At 42.7% G+C, this 17571-nt stretch overlaps 1 long non-coding RNA gene across 12 annotated transcripts; it reads right to left on the bottom strand.

Moving 5' to 3' along the window:
• Positions 1 to 3167: 3167 nt before the first annotated feature.
• Positions 3168 to 8758, bottom strand: LOC127912415 (uncharacterized). Of its 12 annotated transcripts, XR_008082358.1 has the most exons (5): positions 4235 to 8758; positions 3761 to 4176; positions 3505 to 3557; positions 3373 to 3430; positions 3168 to 3285 (listed from the first exon to the last, which is right to left on the bottom strand). It is a non-coding gene; the product is annotated as an uncharacterized LOC127912415 (long non-coding RNA). The 12 variants fall into 12 exon arrangements; XR_008082349.1 differs by having other exon boundaries at positions 3761 to 8758; XR_008082350.1 differs by having other exon boundaries at positions 3505 to 3567; positions 3819 to 8758.
• Between the last annotated feature and the right edge of the window lie 8813 nt (positions 8759 to 17571).

Genomic DNA, 17571 nt, shown 5'->3' with positions numbered 1-17571 from the left:
TTACACGGTAAAAACATTGAAACGGAGTATTAGGGTTTACACGGTAAAAACATTGAAACGGAGTATTAGGGTTTACACGGTAAAAACATTGAAACGGAGTATTAGGGTTTACACGGTAAAAACATTGAAAAGGAGTATTAGGGTTTATACGGTAAAAACATTGAAAAGGAGTATTAGGGTTTATACGGTAAAAACATTGAAAAGGAGTATTAGGGTTTATACGGTAAAAACATTGAAAAGGAGTATTAGGGTTTATACGGTAAAAACATTGAAAAGGAGTATTAGGGTTTATACGGTAAAAACATTGAAAAGGAGTATTAGGGTTTATACGGTAAAAACATTGAAAAGGAGTATTAGGGTTTATACGGTAAAAACATTGAAAAGGAGTATTAGGGTTTATACGGTAAAAACATTGAAAAGGAGTATTAGGGTTTATACGGTAAAAACATTGAAAAGGAGTATTAGGGTTTATACGGTAAAAACATTGAAAAGGAGTATTAGGGTTTATACGGTAAAAACATTGAAAATGAGTATTAGGGTTTATACGGTAAAAACATTGAAAAGGAGTATTAGGGTTTATACGGTAAAAACATTGAAAAGGAGTATTAGGGTTTATACGGTAAAAACATTGAAAAGGAGTATTTAGCCCCATGGTGGAGGTGTCATACCCATAAAAGCTTGTGGTAAAACGTAAATGGTTCCAATCATTTTTCCACCATTCATTTTTCCCATAGGGGATTTTAGAAACACTTAAAATAAGGGCTGTGTTTCATGTAGGTTTACCCTGGCGTGATGTTTTGATTACCATGTAAATCTCTCTCGGACAAGGTGACTTTTATCAACATATTCGCCTCTATTTACTCTCAGCATCAAAGTAGCATCAAAGTAGAAATCCCTGCAGGTCATCTCTAGCTGACACCTTTGCTAACAGGTATTGTGTCAATTTAAAACTTGCACAAGACAGTTAACAGAATTGTCCATTTAAAGAAATGTAGCCAATTTATTCATTACTACATTAGGCTAACATTGACCCTGCTGGTCATCTATGAACGTTTGAACATCTTGGCCATGTAATTGTTATATTTCTCAATCCGGCACAGCCAGAAGAGGACTGCCCCCCGCCCTCATAGCCTGGTTCCTCTCTGGGTTACTTCCTAGGTTCCTGCCTTTCTAGGGAGTTTTTCCTAGCCACCGTGCTTCTACATCTGCATTGCTTGCTGTTTGGGGTTTTAGGCTGGGTTTCTGTATAGCACTTTGTGACATCAGCTGATGTAAAAAGTGCTTTATGAATCATTTTGATAGATTGATTCATAGTTAATCCAGAGATTCTTACCTTAGCCTCGATTCCGCAGTCTCATCCAGATCAACATGGCATTTTTAGTTCTTTAGGCTAGACACACTGGCATTTAATTCTGGGGCTATGAAAATTGATCTAATTCACCTTGTTCTAGAGAGATTTACATGGTAATCAAAACGTCACGCCAGGGTAAGCCTACACGAAACACAGACCTTATTTTAAGTGTTTTTTTAAATCCCCTATGAAAAAAATGTTTGGTGGAAAAACGATTGGAACCATTTCCCTCTTTGACCGTTTGGTTTTATGGGTATAATGACTCATTCTGTGGTACTCTATTAGGGTTTATGTGGTAAAAAAAAACATTGAAAAGGAGTATTAAAGTTTATACTGTAAAAACACTGAAAATAAGTATTAGGGTTTATATTCTAAAAAAGGGTAATGAAAAATTTGCAATAATGTAAGGGCATTATTCAATCAGATCCGCTTTAGGAGGTGTCAGAGGTGAAACTGCTTTAGAGCTGTCAAGTCCACAAGCAGCTCCTGGAATTATATCTATAGCGGACATTACCACTGGCTACACGGAATCCTATGTAGCCTTGTTTACCGATTCGAATGTTAGATGTAATCTAGGCTGATAGAAATCCTCATTATTTTGTAGAATGATTTTCAATTTGAGCATCATCTATATAGCCTAGACTTTCTCGTTCTGAACTTCTAACGTGAATGAGAGGGGTGTGGCTTCGTGACAATGAACAAGAGCAGTTGCACCGATTTGACAGCTCCGACGTAATTACACCTCAGACACAGCAACAACATCAGCTATAATACGGGTTTCGGCTATCGCCAGTTAACGCTTGATCTGATTGAATCTAGGCCTAAATCTCTTTGGTAATGAGACATCTTAATAACAAACTGATCTGGAGACACTAAGCTTCAATTCACAGTTAACAGAACAGTGGATCTTTATGACATTGTGAAATTGAAAAGGAACTGGTAGTTGATATGATTCTCATCACAAAATGTGCAAAATACAACACTGACTGTGAGGTTAATCAATGTCACGTTCTCAAAATGTTTTACATTTTACCATGTACAAAGATGGCTTATAAACCGAAACAAAATAATATTTTTTTTTTTGTATTATTTAAAAATAAAAATACATTTTTAATTTAACTAGACTAGTCGGTTAAGAACAAATTCTTATTTACAATGACGGCCTACACCGGGTCAAACCCGGAAGACGCTGGGCCAATTGTGCGCCGCATTATGGGACTCCCAGTCACAGCCGGATGTGATACAGCCTGGATAAAACAACATGAAAATGTGACTTAAAAGGGTTACAGATGTTCCAATTGTCAAACGATAAGGTTTATATTCCTGCTGTTCATTAAACTGAATTGATTTGAGCTGAGAAAGGCGTGATATGAATGTAAGGATGTGAATGTGAATTAAATGTAGCTACTGTGGCAGCTCGTCAGCTATGAATGGACACATATCTTGATTCAGGGTCTTAAGACACAAGAAGCACAGCAGAGGAATGAGTGGAGCTTTGTTTCCCTCTCCCTCCCCTCTACACCTCTCCCTCCCTTCTACACATCTGCTCTCCTCTCCCTCCCCTCTACACCTCTGCTGTCCTCTCCCTCCCCTCTACACCTCTCCCTCCCCTCCACCTCTGCTGTCCTCTCCCTCCCCTCTATACCTCTGCTGTCCTCTCCCTCCCCTCTACACCTCTGCTGTCCTCTCCCTCCCCTCTACACCTCTGCTCTCCTCTCCCTCCCCTCTACACCTCTGTTCTCCTCTCCCTCCCCTCTACACCTCTGCTGTCCTCTCCCTCCCCTCCACACCTCTGCTCTGCTCTCCTCTCCCTCCCCTCCACACCTCTGCTCTCCTCTCCCTCCCTCTACACCTCTCCTCTCCCTCCCCTCTACACCTCTGCTCTCCTCTGCCTCCCCTCTACACCTCTGCTCTCCTCTCCCTCCCCTCTACACCTCTGCTCTCCTCTCCCTCCCCTCTACACCTCTGCTCTCCTCTCCTCTCCCTCCCATCTACACCTCTCCTCTCCCTCCCCTCTACACCTCTGCTCTCCTCTGCCTCCCCTCTACACCTCTGCTCTCCTCTCCCTCCCCTCCACACCTCTGCTCCCTTCCATCTACACCTCTCCCTCTCCCTCCCCTACACCTCTGCTCTCCTCTCCCTCCCCTCTACACCTCTGCTCTCCTCTCCCTCCCATCTACACCTCTCCTCTCCCTCCCCTCTACACCTCTGCTCTCCTCTCCCTCCCCTCTACACCCTCCCTCCCATCTACACCTCTGCTCTCCTCTCCCTCCCATCTACACCTCTCCTCTCCTCTCCCTCCCCTCTACACCTCTCCCTCCCATCTACACCTCTGCCTCCCTCCCTCCCATCTACACCTCTCCTCTCCCTCCCTCCACACCTCTGCTCTCCTCTCCCTCCCATCTACACCTCTGCTCTCCTCTCCCTCCCCTCTACACCTCTGCTCTCCTCTCCCTCCCATCTACACCTCTCCTCTCCCTCCCCTCTACACCTCTGCTCTCCTCTCCCTCCCATCTACACCTCTCCTCTCCCTCCCCTCTACACCTCTGCTCTCCTCTCCCTCCCCTCTACACCTCTGCTCTCCTCTCCCTCCCATCTACACCTCTCCTCTCCCTCCCCTCTACACCTCTGCTCTCCTCTCCCTCCCCTCTACACCTCTGCTCTCCTCTGCCTCCCCTCTACACCTCTGCTCTCCTCTCCCTCCCCTCCACACCTCTGCTCTCCTCTCCCTTCCCCTCTACACTTCTGCTCTCCTCTCCCTCCCCTCTACACCTCTGCTCACCTCTCTCTCACCTCTACACCTCTCCTCTCCCTCCCCTCTACACCTCTGCTCTCCTCTCCCTCCCCTCTACTCCTCTGCTCTCCTCTCCCTCCCCTCTACACCTCTGCTCTCCTCTCCCTCCCCTCTACACCTCTGCTCTCCTCTCCCTTCCCCTCTACACCTCTGCTCTCCTCTCCCTCCCCTCTACACCTCTGCTCACCTCTCTCTCCCCTCTACACCTTTCCTCTCCTCTCCCTCCCCTCTACACCTCTGCTCTCCTCTCCCTCCCCTCTACACCTCTGCTCACCTCTCTCTCCCCTCTACACCTTTCCTCTCCTCTCCCTCCCCTCTACACCTCTGCTCTCCTCTCCCTCCCCTCTACACCTCTGCTCTCCTCTCCCTCCCCTCTACACCTCTCGGAGGACAAACGATAAGGACAAAAAGGTGTCTGACATGACGGTTTTGTAACTCCTCAATTTGAATTATTCCTCCCCTCCCTCCCTCCTTCCTCTGCCATCGCTCCCTCCAATACTACATTCCTCCCTCCCTCCGCCCAATAATGCTGATCTGCTACAGAGAAGAGAGAGAGAGAAAGAGAGAAAGAGGCACATGGGAGGGGCTGGGGGGATTCATTCCAACTGAAGGAGCTTTTGAAGAATATTCTCTCTAGCCCTTCCTTTCAGGGCCTGGTATCTGTGTGTGTGATTGGCTGTGGATGGGGGATGACAGCATAGAGAAGATGCTCTTAAGAAGCGTTTATCCCTCTTCTGAAACCAGCTGGAGATAAGAGTTGCTTGGCTTTTTGATCCCACTCTCTCTGCTCTCTACAACTTCTCTGTGTGAATGTCCCAAATGGCTCCCTGGGGTGCCATTTGGGACTCAGTCATACATTAATCGTATTCAAGACTACATGCCACTGAACGGGGCCATTTCTTCGGGCCACAGCCTTAATCAGTGTTTTAATCTGTCTGGACTAACTGACTGACTGACTGGCTGAGGATTCAACATGGAAATTCAGATTCAGACTGTATCTATATAATTACTGTATCTAGCTCAACTGTTTTTTGCTTTGTTTGCATAATTCTTGTACGTAGCCTGATTGGCCGGTTGCCTGTCTTTGTGTTATCATGCCAACTTGTTGTCACTCACTGTCATGCCTTAATGACAGCTACGGATTTGAAAAGAGCACAGATCTGGGATCAGGCTAGCTTGGAATGGCATCCTGCACGTCCTTCTTTCTTTGGATATTTTTTTTTTGCCATTGTTTGTTTCTCAATTGGCATCCTGTTCACCTATAGAGTACACTACTTTCATCCAGGGCCCTTGGGCCTATGGTAGTGCATAGGGCTACGGTCAAAACTAGTGCACTATATCAGGAATAGGGTGCCATTTGTAATGCACGCATCATCTTTGACCACACTCGCTGTTGGTACAGTGTGAGGAGGAGAATGTATTATATTGAAGTTTATTGTACAGTATGTAGAGTCTAAATATGTTTTTCTTTACCTTTATTTAACTAGGCAAGTCAGTGAAGAAGACATTCTTATTTTCAATGATGGCCTAGGAACAGGGGAGGGGGTTAACTGCGTTCTTTCAGGGGCAGAATGACAGAATTATACCTTGTCGGCTCGGAGATTTGATCTTTACAACCTTCTTGGTAACTAGTCCAACGCTCTAACCACAAGGCTACCTGCCGCCCCAAACGGCTATATGACTGATGCCCAGACGGTGTCTAATGATGCTTTAGGCAGTAGGTGTTTATATGTAATACTGAGATTGTATCATAACCATTATCTCTATCCAATGGATGCATACTGAAATAATCAGGGCCCGTATTTACCACAAAGTGTCTCAGAGTAAGAGTGCTGATCAAGGATCAGGTCCTTCCTTGTCCATGTAATCTTATTTATAATGATCTGAAAGGCTAAACTGATCCTAGATCAGCACAGCTACACTGAGACTGTGAATGCAGACCCAGTTGTGTTAAAAAATGTCAAGGGAAAATTGTTTAACTTTAATCAGCCTACTGCCTGTATATTGATGTGATGATGAGATATGTATTGGAGAATAAAATTTAAAAAATGACTGAATAAATGATAATATCATGTTCTTCAACAGTCCTTAACTACTGTAACTTACCTCATTTGCACTCACTGTATATAGACGTTTTGTTTTCTTTTGTTCTACTGTATTATTGACTGTATGTTTTGTTTATTCCATATGTAACTCTGTGTTGTTGTATGTGTCGAATTGCTACGCTTTATCTTGGCCAGGTCACAGTTGCAAATGAGAACTTGTTCTCAACTAGCCTACCTGGTTAAATAAAGGTGAAATAAAAAAAATACAATTTCAAAAAATGTTACTGGTGCCATGTAGAGATAATGTTGTAATGTTACTGGTGCCATGTAGAGATAATGGTGTAATGTTACTGGTGCCATGTCGAGATAATGTTGTAATGTTACTGGTGCCATGTAGAGATAATGGTGTAATGTTACTGGTGCCATGTAGAGATAATGTTGTAATGTTACTGGTGCCATGTAGAGATAATGTTGTAATGTTACTGGTGCCATGTAGAGATAATGTTGTAATGTTACTGGTGCCATGTAGAGATAATGTTGTAATGTTCTTGGTGCCATGTAGAGATAATGTTGTGCATCCTATGAACTAATATGGGTGGATAGGAATGCAAAGCTACGGGTAATTTACCAACGTTATGTTAATTTCAGTCATGTTGGTAATTAACAGAAAATATATGGCAATCTATCGTAACTTTGGTAAGTTATATTTGAATGACTTTGTAAAAAAAAAGTCTGCTTCAATGGAAAATAGCCTAATTAATGACAAAAGCATCTAATCAACAATGGCATTATTTTACATTTTCTCTGCAACTCGTCCAACTATTGATGCTAAAACAATGGCAACAAATACATATTGACATAGTAAAATAAATAAAAATAAAAATAAAATATATATATATATATTTCATTCCCGAAACCCTTATATTAAACAACCAATGGTATTCACTTAATTGCTGATTTATATGTGGTATAGGGTTTTACAGCTTTGTCATTCCATTGTTTTATTTTTAAATCCTATTATTGAATGATTTCATATATTTTACAGGGAGCGGGCCAGAGTAAATAACAGACACCTGTGATAATCTGAAGTATCCCCAAAAGGGCATCTAGATGCCTCTTGTAATAGATTACATCAAATCCTTGAAATATTCTACAATTCCGGTAGTTTACTGGTACACTTTGAAGGTTGAAGGTTTACGGTAATATAACCTTCCTTTACAACCCTAGCCCTGGGCAAAAGCAGTGTACAAAGGGTGTCATTTGGGACGCAGAAAAAATGGAATACGTCCACATCACTACTGTTGCTAGGTGATCACTGATGATCAACAGCTACTTAAAGCTTCCAGAAACAACAGAGACCTATAGAAACAAACAGTATGTAATGTCATGTAAAAATGTAGCATGCCAGCATTCTGTGCATTATATTATATAAGTATAATAATAATAAATAATATATGTCATTTAGCAGACGCTTTTATCCAAAGCGACTTACAGTCAGTCATGTGTGCATACATTCTATGTATGGGTGGTCCCGGGAATCGAACCCACTACCCTGGCGTTACAAGCGCCATGCTCTACCAACTGAGCTACAGAAGGACCACATATAAGCAAGCAAGCATTACTTTGGAAACATTACAGCATGTTGGCCAAGAGAACGGTATTATATGAAGGCATTAGAGATCTGTACATACCAACACCAAAGCATACAGGAAATGTATTTAACCAGTTAAGTGTCGGTGGTTCTTGCTAACTAACGTCACACTTCCATTGGAATGTATTGTGGAACTCTACTTATCAATGGAATTCAAAATCAAGCACATGATACTGATGTGAGCATGGTGCAGAGAGCATATCTTATTATTAGTCACAGTGGCGTAGCCAGAAATTCGGAAGGTGGGTGGTCCTGCGAAAATTTGGATGGGCCAAAAATTACTTTCAAAAAGTGCAGTTTTATAGCTAATCTCATGCTATTCTACACGTTTTGCAATGTGGCTGAGAGAAAATGTTGCTTTTTTAAAGCTAATTTCCTGCAATTCTACACATTTTGACAATGGGAAAAATGTGCAGTTTTGTTGTTGATCTTTCCTCAGTTATTTTATCCTATCACACCGAATTAAACTCTGTAACTGTTCCAAAGTGTAATTAATAACTTCACCAGGCTCAAAGGGATATTATCAGTGTCTGCTTCCTTTTTTTTTTGACCCATCTACCAATAGGTGCCCTTCTTTACGAGTCATTTGAAAACCTCCCTGGTCTATATTGATGAATCTGTGTTTGAAATTCACTGCTCAACTGAGGGACCTTAAAGATAATTGTATTTGTGCGGTACAGAGAGGAGGTAGGCATTCAAAAATCCTTTTAAACACTATTATTGCAGACAGAGTGAGTCCTTGCAATTTATGATGTGACTTGTTCAGCAATTCTTTTTTTTGTGTAATTAAAATACAAATAATATCCCGTTTGGAACACTGACAAGTAAAAGAGCATAAAAATAATATAAATAAATAAAACAAAAATGTGTTTATTTATTTTGCTCAATCTGATTGGGTGGGCCTGGCCCAACCATGCCTAAACCCCAGATTAGTCACCACTTCCTGACTCATAATGACCAGAATGACATTCAACAGGTCCACAACAGGTTAATGGTAATAGTGGCTAGGTAGCTGCTGTCTAAATCGCTTATTATCCAATATGTGATACAGCAAGGCAGTGCGATGGGCTAGACAGCTTGACAGCAAGACAGCTTGGTTGCTTATGAGATAAGAGTTATTGCTTGGTTGAGCAGTCAAATTCTGTTCCGGGGTCTCTGACTGAATGCAAAGAACATCTGGGTACAAGGTGTGTGTGTGTGTGTGTGTGTGTGTGTGTGTGTGTGTGTGTGTGTGTGTGTGTGTGTGTGTGTGTGTGTGTGTGTGTGTGTGTGTGTGTGTGTGTGTGTGTGTGTGTGTGTGTGTGTGTGTGTGTGGTGTGGGTGGGTGTGTGGGTGTGTGTGGGGTGTGTGTGGGTGTGTGTGTGTGTGTGTGTCTATGAATGAATGCAAAGAATCTCTGGATATTTGAGGGGCATCTTGATGTTTCCCTAGCCTAAGTCCCAGATCTGTTTGTGCTGTCTTGCCTTCTCCATGACAGCAGTGGAGTTAGCAAGACAGCACAAACAGATCTGGGACTCAGGCTAGCCAGACCATGGGGTTCTTGTGATAACAAGAACAACAAACCCCACAGCAGAATCTCATGTCATTTTCTCCTGCTTTTAAAATCAATATGTCAGAGAATGTAGCAGACATCATTATTATTATCGGTTTATAATTATACAACAGATTGGTCTGGTTTATAATTGTACTACAGATTGGTCTGGTTTATAATTATACCACAGATTGGTCTGGTTTATAATTATACTACAGATTGGTATGGTTTATAATTATACTACAGATTGGTGTGGTTTATAATTATACTACAGATTGGTCTGGTTTATAATTATACTACAGATTGGTCTGGTTTATAATTGTACTACAGATTGGTCTGGTTTATAATTATACCACAGATTGGTCTGGTTTATAATTATACTACAGATTGGTATGGTTTATAATTATACTACAGATTGGTGTGGTTTATAATTATACTACAGATTGGTCTGGTTTATAATTATACTACAGATTGGTCTGGTTTATAATTATACTACAGATTGATCTGGTTTATAATTATACTACAGATTGGTCTGGTTTATAATTATACTACAGATTGGTCTGGTTTATAATTATACTACAGATTGGTCTGGTTTATAATTGTACTACAGATTGGTCTGGTTTATAATTATACCACAGATTGGTCTGGTTTATAATTATACTACAGATTGGTATGGTTTATAATTATACTACAGATTGGTGTGGTTTATAATTATACTACAGATTGGTGTGGTTTATAATTATACTACAGATTGGTCTGGTTTATAATTATACTACAGATTGGTCTGGTTTATAATTATACTACAGATTGATCTGGTTTATAATTATACTACAGATTCGTCTGGTTTATAATTATACTACAGATTGGTCTGGTTTATAATTATACTACAGATTGGTCTGGTTTATAATTATACTTCAGATTGGTCTGGGTGAGAGTGGATATCGTGTTAAGGTCAAGAGTATAGATAAGAGGATGAGGAAATAGCTACAGCCCTTCACATAGTGAAGCATCTCAAATGGCCCCCTACTCCCTTCATAGTGCACTACTTTCAACCAGGGCCAGTAGGGACGCATCCCATATCATTAGAGCACCAAGGAAAGGAAACGGTGACCTTTCGCTCAACTGACCTATTGGCTCCATTAATGTGGGTTTAGAAACCAACCAGAAACTACAGTTCCACAGGAGGGAGAAGAGGGAGAGGGGGGGGGGGTTCTACCTTTCTCCTTTTGCAACCATCTTGTTTGTTGTTCACATTCTTTCTGAGGTTAACTTAAAGTCCTTTAGTCCAAAGTGAAGGACTTCACTCACAGCTAGTCAGACTTTATATGCAACTTGTATCCTAATGACGTCATTGTTTAGGATAAAATGCCCTCCACCTTGTATTGTACACAGATGGCTTATGAACCAAAACAAAATAAACATATATACTTTTTAATAATATATATATATATTACCTTTATTTAACTATGCAAGTCACTTAACAACAAATTATTATTTACAATGACGGCCTACACCGGCCAAACCGACGCTGGGCCAAATTGTGTACCGCCCTATGGGACTCCCAATCACGGCCGGTTGTGATACTGCCTGTTAAAGTCCTTCTTAAAGACGTTTGTTTGGTCGTTTTGTTTTTGACTCTTGGAGATAGCTTACCTTCCACCTTCCTCCAAACTGTACATGCTGCTCAGAAGGCTTGCTGTTACTTCTTAGTGTTGTGAGTCCCACTGTGGGTCCTAATAACAGACTGCCCTCTGTTGGGAATTAGAGGTAATTCAAGCAGGTTCTGCTCAGTAGTGTTAAAAGGGTATATCAGCCCACAGATAGAGGGCACCAGGGTTACAGCTGTGGTTCTCTAATGCAAAGCCGCAGGAAGTAGGGATGCTGAAGGTGCAGCAGCACCCCTTAAAAAAAAACATCATACTAAAACGTTTTTTTTTTAATGTTTGGAATTTTAAAAAATCACAAAATGATTGAACTAACCCTTTATTACTCCTGTGTGAGCCGAGAAAACACTCCTCAGCACCGCACAACCAAATGATCTCAGCAGTCTCTCTGTTTTGGCCCTCAGATGAACTGACTATTAGGTTATATTTGCTCTATAAATGAGCCACAACCTTGATTTCAATTCATTACATTTTTGATTCTATAGCCAAATATACACAATAGAAAACGACTAAAGTAAAAGTGAAAATCACCCAGTGAAATACTACTTGAGTAAAAGTTTTAAAGTATTTGGTTTTAAATATACTTAGGTATCAAAAGTAAAAGTATACATCATTTCAAATTCCTTATATTAAGCAAAGCAGACAGCATCATTTTCTTGTTTTTTAAATTTACGGATAGCCAGGGACATGCTCCAACACTCAGACATAATTTACAAACGAAGCATGTGTTTAGTGAGTCCGGCAGATCAGAGGCAGTAGGGATGACCAGTGATGTTCTCTGTTTAGTGAGTCCTCCAGATCAGAGGCAGTAGGGATGACCAGTGAGGTTCTCTGTTTAGTGAGTCCTCCAGGTCAGAGGCAGTAGGGATGACCAGTGAGGTTCTCTGTTTAGTGAGTCCACCAGATCAGAGGCAGTAGGGATGACCAGTGAGGTTCTCTGTTTAGTGAGTCCTCCAGATCAGAGGCAGTAGGGATGACCAGTGAGGTTCTCTGTTTAGTGAGTCCTCCAGATCAGAGGCAGTAGGGATGACCAGGGATGTTCTCTGTTTAGCGAGTCCTCCAGATCAGAGGCAGTAGGGATGACCAGTGAGGTTCTCTGTTTAGCGAGTCCTCCAGATCAGAGGCAGTAGGGATGACCAGTGAGGTTCTCTTGATAAGTTTACGAGTTAGACCATTTTCTTGTCCTGCTAAGCATTCAAAATGCAACGAATACTTTTGGGTGTCAGGAGTAAAAAGTACATACTTTTCTTTTGGAATGTAGTGAAGTAAAAGTTGTCAAAAATATAAATAGTAAAGTACAGAAAAAACTATTTAAGTAGTACTTTCAAGTATTTTTTACTTAAGTACTTTACAACACTGATAGACACAATACACAAACAACATCTTTCCCCCTTCTGATGACCAGGTGGCGAATCGCATCTCTGCATGTCTGGCAGACATATCAGTGTGGATGACGGATCACCACCTCAAGCTGAACCTCGGCAAGACGGAGCTGCTCTTCCTCCCGGGGAAGGACTGCCCGTTCCATGATCTCGCCATCACGGTTGACAACTCCATTGTGTCCTCCTCCCAGAGCGCTAAGAACCTTGGCGTGATCCTGGACAACACCCTGTCATTCTCAACTAACATCAAGGCGGTGTCCCGTTCCTGTAGGTTCATGCTCTACAACATCCGCAGAGTGCGACCCTGCTTCACACAGGAAGCGGCGCAGGTCCTAATCCAGGCACTTGTCATCTCCCGTCTGGATTACTGCAACTCGCTGTTGGCTGGGCTCCCTGCCTGTGCCATTAAACCCCTACAACTCATCCAGAACGCCGCAGCCCGTCTGGTGTTCAACCTTCCCAAGTTTCTCTCACGTCACCCCGCTCCTCCGCTCTCTCCACTGGCTTCCAGTTGAAGCTCGCATCCGCTACAAGACCATGGTGCTTGCCTACGGAGCTGTGAGGGGAACGGCACCTCAGTACCTCCAGGCTCTGATCAGGCCCTACACCCAAACAAGGGCACTGCGTTCATCCACCTCTGGCCTGCTCGCCTCCCTACCACTGAGGAAGTACAGTTCCCGCTCAGCCCAGTCAAAACTGTTCGCTGCTCTGGCCCCCAATGGTGGAACAAACTCCCTCACGACGCCAGGACAGCGGAGTCAATCAACACCTGAAACCCCACCTCTTTAAGGAATACCTAGGATAGGATAAAGTAATCCTTCTCCCCCCTTAAAAGATTTAGATGCACTATTGTAAAGTGGCTGTTCCACTGGATGTCATAAGGTGAATGCACCAATTTGTAAGTCGCTCTGGATAAGAGCGTCTGCTAAATGACTTAAATGTAAATGTAAACATCTAGCAGTTTTGAAATGTCAAATCTGTGACTCTGGATGAATTCAGTTTACAGACTGGATGTGGGACCATTTCTAACACACATAACATATGACATCAACCCTCCACCAACAGAACCACATATAGAACATTTAAATAAATATAGCTCCAAAAATATAGTTTCCCTCCAAAAATACTCTAATTTCCTCTTGCCCCGCAGTACAAAGCTATTCCCCACCAAAAGCTTAATTAAAGTAACTCAAGTCACGTTCACCAGCAAATTTGAAAGGTTGTTATGTCTAAAGTTAGAGAGTAGTGGCGTCTTAGTTCAGGGTAATTAGGTAGACTATATTTATCACAATACCATATAATACTGTTACCTAACTCTCTGTAATGTAGGACAATACCGTTACTTAACTCCCTGTACTATAGGACAATACTGTTACCCAACTCCCTGTACTATAGGACAATACCAAATCAAATCAAATTGTATTGGTCACATACACGTTGAGCAGATGTAATTGCAGTAATATCTAACAAGTAATATCTAACAATTTCACAACATATACATAAAACACAAAAGTCTAAGTGAAGGAATGGAATGAATAATATATACATATATGGACGAGCAATATCAGAGTGGCATGGACTAAGATACAGTAGAATAGAATAGAATAGGATATGGTATATAAACTCAGCAAAAAACAAAATGTCCCTTTTTCAGGACCCTGTCTTTCAAAGATAATTTGTCAAATAACTTCACAGATCTTCATTGTTTTATTTTTAATTTTTATTTTACCTTTATTTTACTAGGCAAGTCAGTTAAGAACAAATTCTTATTTTCAATGATTGTAAAGGGTTTAAACAGATGCGTTGGGAAGACCACACCACCCTCTGGAGAGCCCTGCGGTGTTGCGGGTGGTGCAGTTGCCATACCAGGCGGTGATGCAGCCCAACAGGATGTTCTCAATTGTAAATCTGTAAACGTTTGTGAGGGCTTTAGGTGCCACGCCAAATTTCTTCAGCCTCCTGGGGTTGAAGAGGCGCTGTTGCAACTTCTTCACCACATTGTCTGTGTGGGTGGACCATTTCAGTTTGTCATTGATGTGTACACCGAGAAACTTGAAGTTTTCCTCCTTCTCCACTGCGGTCCTGTCAATGTGGATAGGGGGGTGTTCCCTCTGCTGTTACCTGAAGTCCACGATCATCTTGTTTGTTTTGTTGACGTTGAGTGAGAGGTTATATTCCTGGCACCACACTCCCAGAGCTCTCACCTCATACCTGTAGGCTGTCTCGTCATTGTTGGTAATCAAGCCCACCTCTGTTGTGTCATCTGCAAACTTGATGATTGAGTTGGCGGCGAGTGTGGCCGAGCAGTCGTGGGTGAACAGGGAGTACAGGAGAGGGCTGAGAACACACCCTATTGGAGCCCCAGTGTTGAGAATCAGCGAAGTTATAGTCAATGAACAGCATTCTTACATAGGTATTCCTCTTGTCCAGATGGGATAGGGTGCAGTGCAATGGCGATTGCATCGTCTGTGGATCTATTGGGGCATTAAGCAAATTGAAGTGGGTCTAGGGTGACAGGTAAAGTAGAGGAGATATGATCCTTGACTAGTCTCTCAAAGCACTTCATGATGACAGAAGTGAGTGCTACAGGGTGATAGTCATTTAGTTCAGTTACCTTTGCTATCTTGGGTACAGGAACAATGGTGGCCATCTTCAATGTGTGTGTGGACAACAGACTGGGATAAGGAGAGACTGAATATATCTGTAAACACACCAGCCAGCTGGTCTGCGCACGCGGCTCGGGATGCCATCTGTGCCGGCAGCCTTGCGAGGGTTAACATGCCTAAACGTCTTACTCACGTCGGCCACGGAGAAGGAGAGCCCACAGTCCTTGGTAGCGGGCCGTGTCAGTGGCGTGTGTCGCGTCACGTTACCTACTCTTCCTGGGGTCCAGCTAATTTAAGGCAGTTATATACCATTAAAAACATTCCAACACGTTTCACAACAGATTTCACAACATATTAAGAGTGTGCCCTCAGGCCACTACTCCACTACCATCTCTTCACAGGTCCCGTCTGTTACCTAACTCAATACTGTTAGCTAACTCCCTGTACTGTCGGACAATACTGTGTAGTTTGGTAATGTGTTTGTGTCTTTCTGATGCCAAATGGGAACCTGAAAATAATGCAATTGAGGCAGAATAAGTGCGGTCAGATGTATTTTTATGACAATGACATCAGCATGGTTCATCAACAGCTGTTTAACCACAAACCATCCAACCATAGCCTTGTGCCTTATCACTGGAATGCTGTTGAGATGCATTCCTGCAGAGAGTGACTGTGTATACGTTTTTTCGGGGGTCCGTCTGTCAGTTAATTTGTCCGTCCGTCTGTCTGTTTGTCCGTCTGTCCGACTGTTGCCCTGGATGAATGTATTATTTCTTTGGCCTCTCAAGGTAGAGGTCAGAAGAGGTCAAAAGAGGTCAAAACGCCACCAGTCAGGTGTGCGCCCACAAACACACATACAGTACAGGAGTAATACGGTAATTACCCGCATAAACAAGTCTGAACCAAAGTTTACAGCCGAAGGGCTGAGCCAGTAAAGATTGCTGGGATGGCGGATCTGTCTGGACCTGAGCACCTGACTCACTTCCCTTCTGGTATCAGCTGTCTCAAGGAGGGGGAAATTCTCATGTCTTTCTCATGTCTTTTTCCCCCCTTTCCCAAACAGTGGTTTTCCAAACTTTTCCGATACATCATACACTTCCGTAGACAGAACTGTCAGCAGTATTTGACGTTTGTGAAAGTCAGACATTGTATAACACTCAGTGTGTGGGACCAATAGAGAAGCACAACAATGTTAACTGAGCCAAGGCCCTTCTTAAATATTTTTAGGAATAAAAACAAAAACAAAAACAAGACCTCTCTTAAAAAAGTTATGAAGGCGTCGTCCCAGATAGAAAAGAAAAACAAACGTTAAACAACCAATAGTTTAATAATATCTGGAGCAATCAGAGCCCTCGGCTGTATGCTCTCTCTCTCTCTCTCTCTCTCTCTCTCTCTCTCTCTCTCTGTCTCTCTCTCTCTCTCTCTCTCTCTCTCTCTCTCTCTCTCTCTCTCTCTCTCTCTCTCTCTCTCTCTCTCTCTCTCTCTCTCTCTCTCTCTCTCTCTCTCTCTCTGTCTGTCTCTCTCTGTCTCTCTCTCTCTGTCTCTCTCTCTCTCTCTCTCTCTCTCTCTCTCTCTCTCTCTCTCTCTCTGTCTCTCTCTCTCTCTCTCTCTCTCTCTCTCTCTCTCTCTCTCTCTCTCTCTCTCTCTCTCTCTCTCTCTCTCTCTCTCTGTCTGTCTCTCTCTCTCGCTCTCGCTCTCTCTCTCTCTCTCTCTCTCTCTCTCTCTCTCTCCCTGCGGCTGGCTCTGTGGAGGCTCTGCTGGGTGACAGAGAAAGACACACCCATAAAGGCCACCATTTTATAGCTGTACATAATTAGGCTTTAACCGCCGCGGAAAGGGTTGGCTGTCCATAAATTAACCACAGGACCCTGTGGTCTAGCCCTGCCCAGGATCGGGAGCCAGAGCCTGGGTAGACAACAGACAGAGTCAGCCTTCTGCACTCCCTCGTACTATGGCCCTCAGTCAATACGCCTGTCTCGTCTGCTTTTCAAGACTAAAGAACAAAACACACTGGAAACACATTAGAGAACTGTCTCACTGTCTCAAATTAATCTGAATGAAAGTATCTGAGGGTTGCAGCAAAGTATATTCATCTCAGATCAGATCAAACCCACACTAACCACGCTCTTCATCTCAGATCAAACCCACACTGACCGTAATGTTCATCTCAGATCAAACCCACACTGACCGTGCTCTTCATCTCAGATCAAACCCACACTAACCGTGCTCTTCATCTCAGATCAAACCCACACTAACTGTGCTGTTCACCTCAGATCAAACCCACACTAACCGTGCTGTTCATCTCAGATCAAACCCACACTAACCGTGCTGTTCATCTCAGATAAAATCCACACCAACCTTGCTGTTCATCTCAGATCAAACCCACACTAACTGTGCTGTTCATCTCAGATCAAACCCACACTAACCATGCTGTTCATCTCAGATCAAACCCACACTAACCATACTGTTTGGTCCATCCCATCACTAGTCATACATATTGTGTGGACACAGATACAAATATCTAAGCACATTTTGTTCATATCCACC

The sequence above is a fragment of the Oncorhynchus keta genome, chromosome 27 (assembly GCF_023373465.1).
Source record: "Oncorhynchus keta strain PuntledgeMale-10-30-2019 chromosome 27, Oket_V2, whole genome shotgun sequence".
NCBI classification, from domain to species: domain Eukaryota; kingdom Metazoa; phylum Chordata; class Actinopteri; order Salmoniformes; family Salmonidae; genus Oncorhynchus; species Oncorhynchus keta.
The sequence above is the reverse complement of the archived record's forward strand: the minus strand, read 5'-3'. Positions and strand labels throughout refer to the sequence as shown.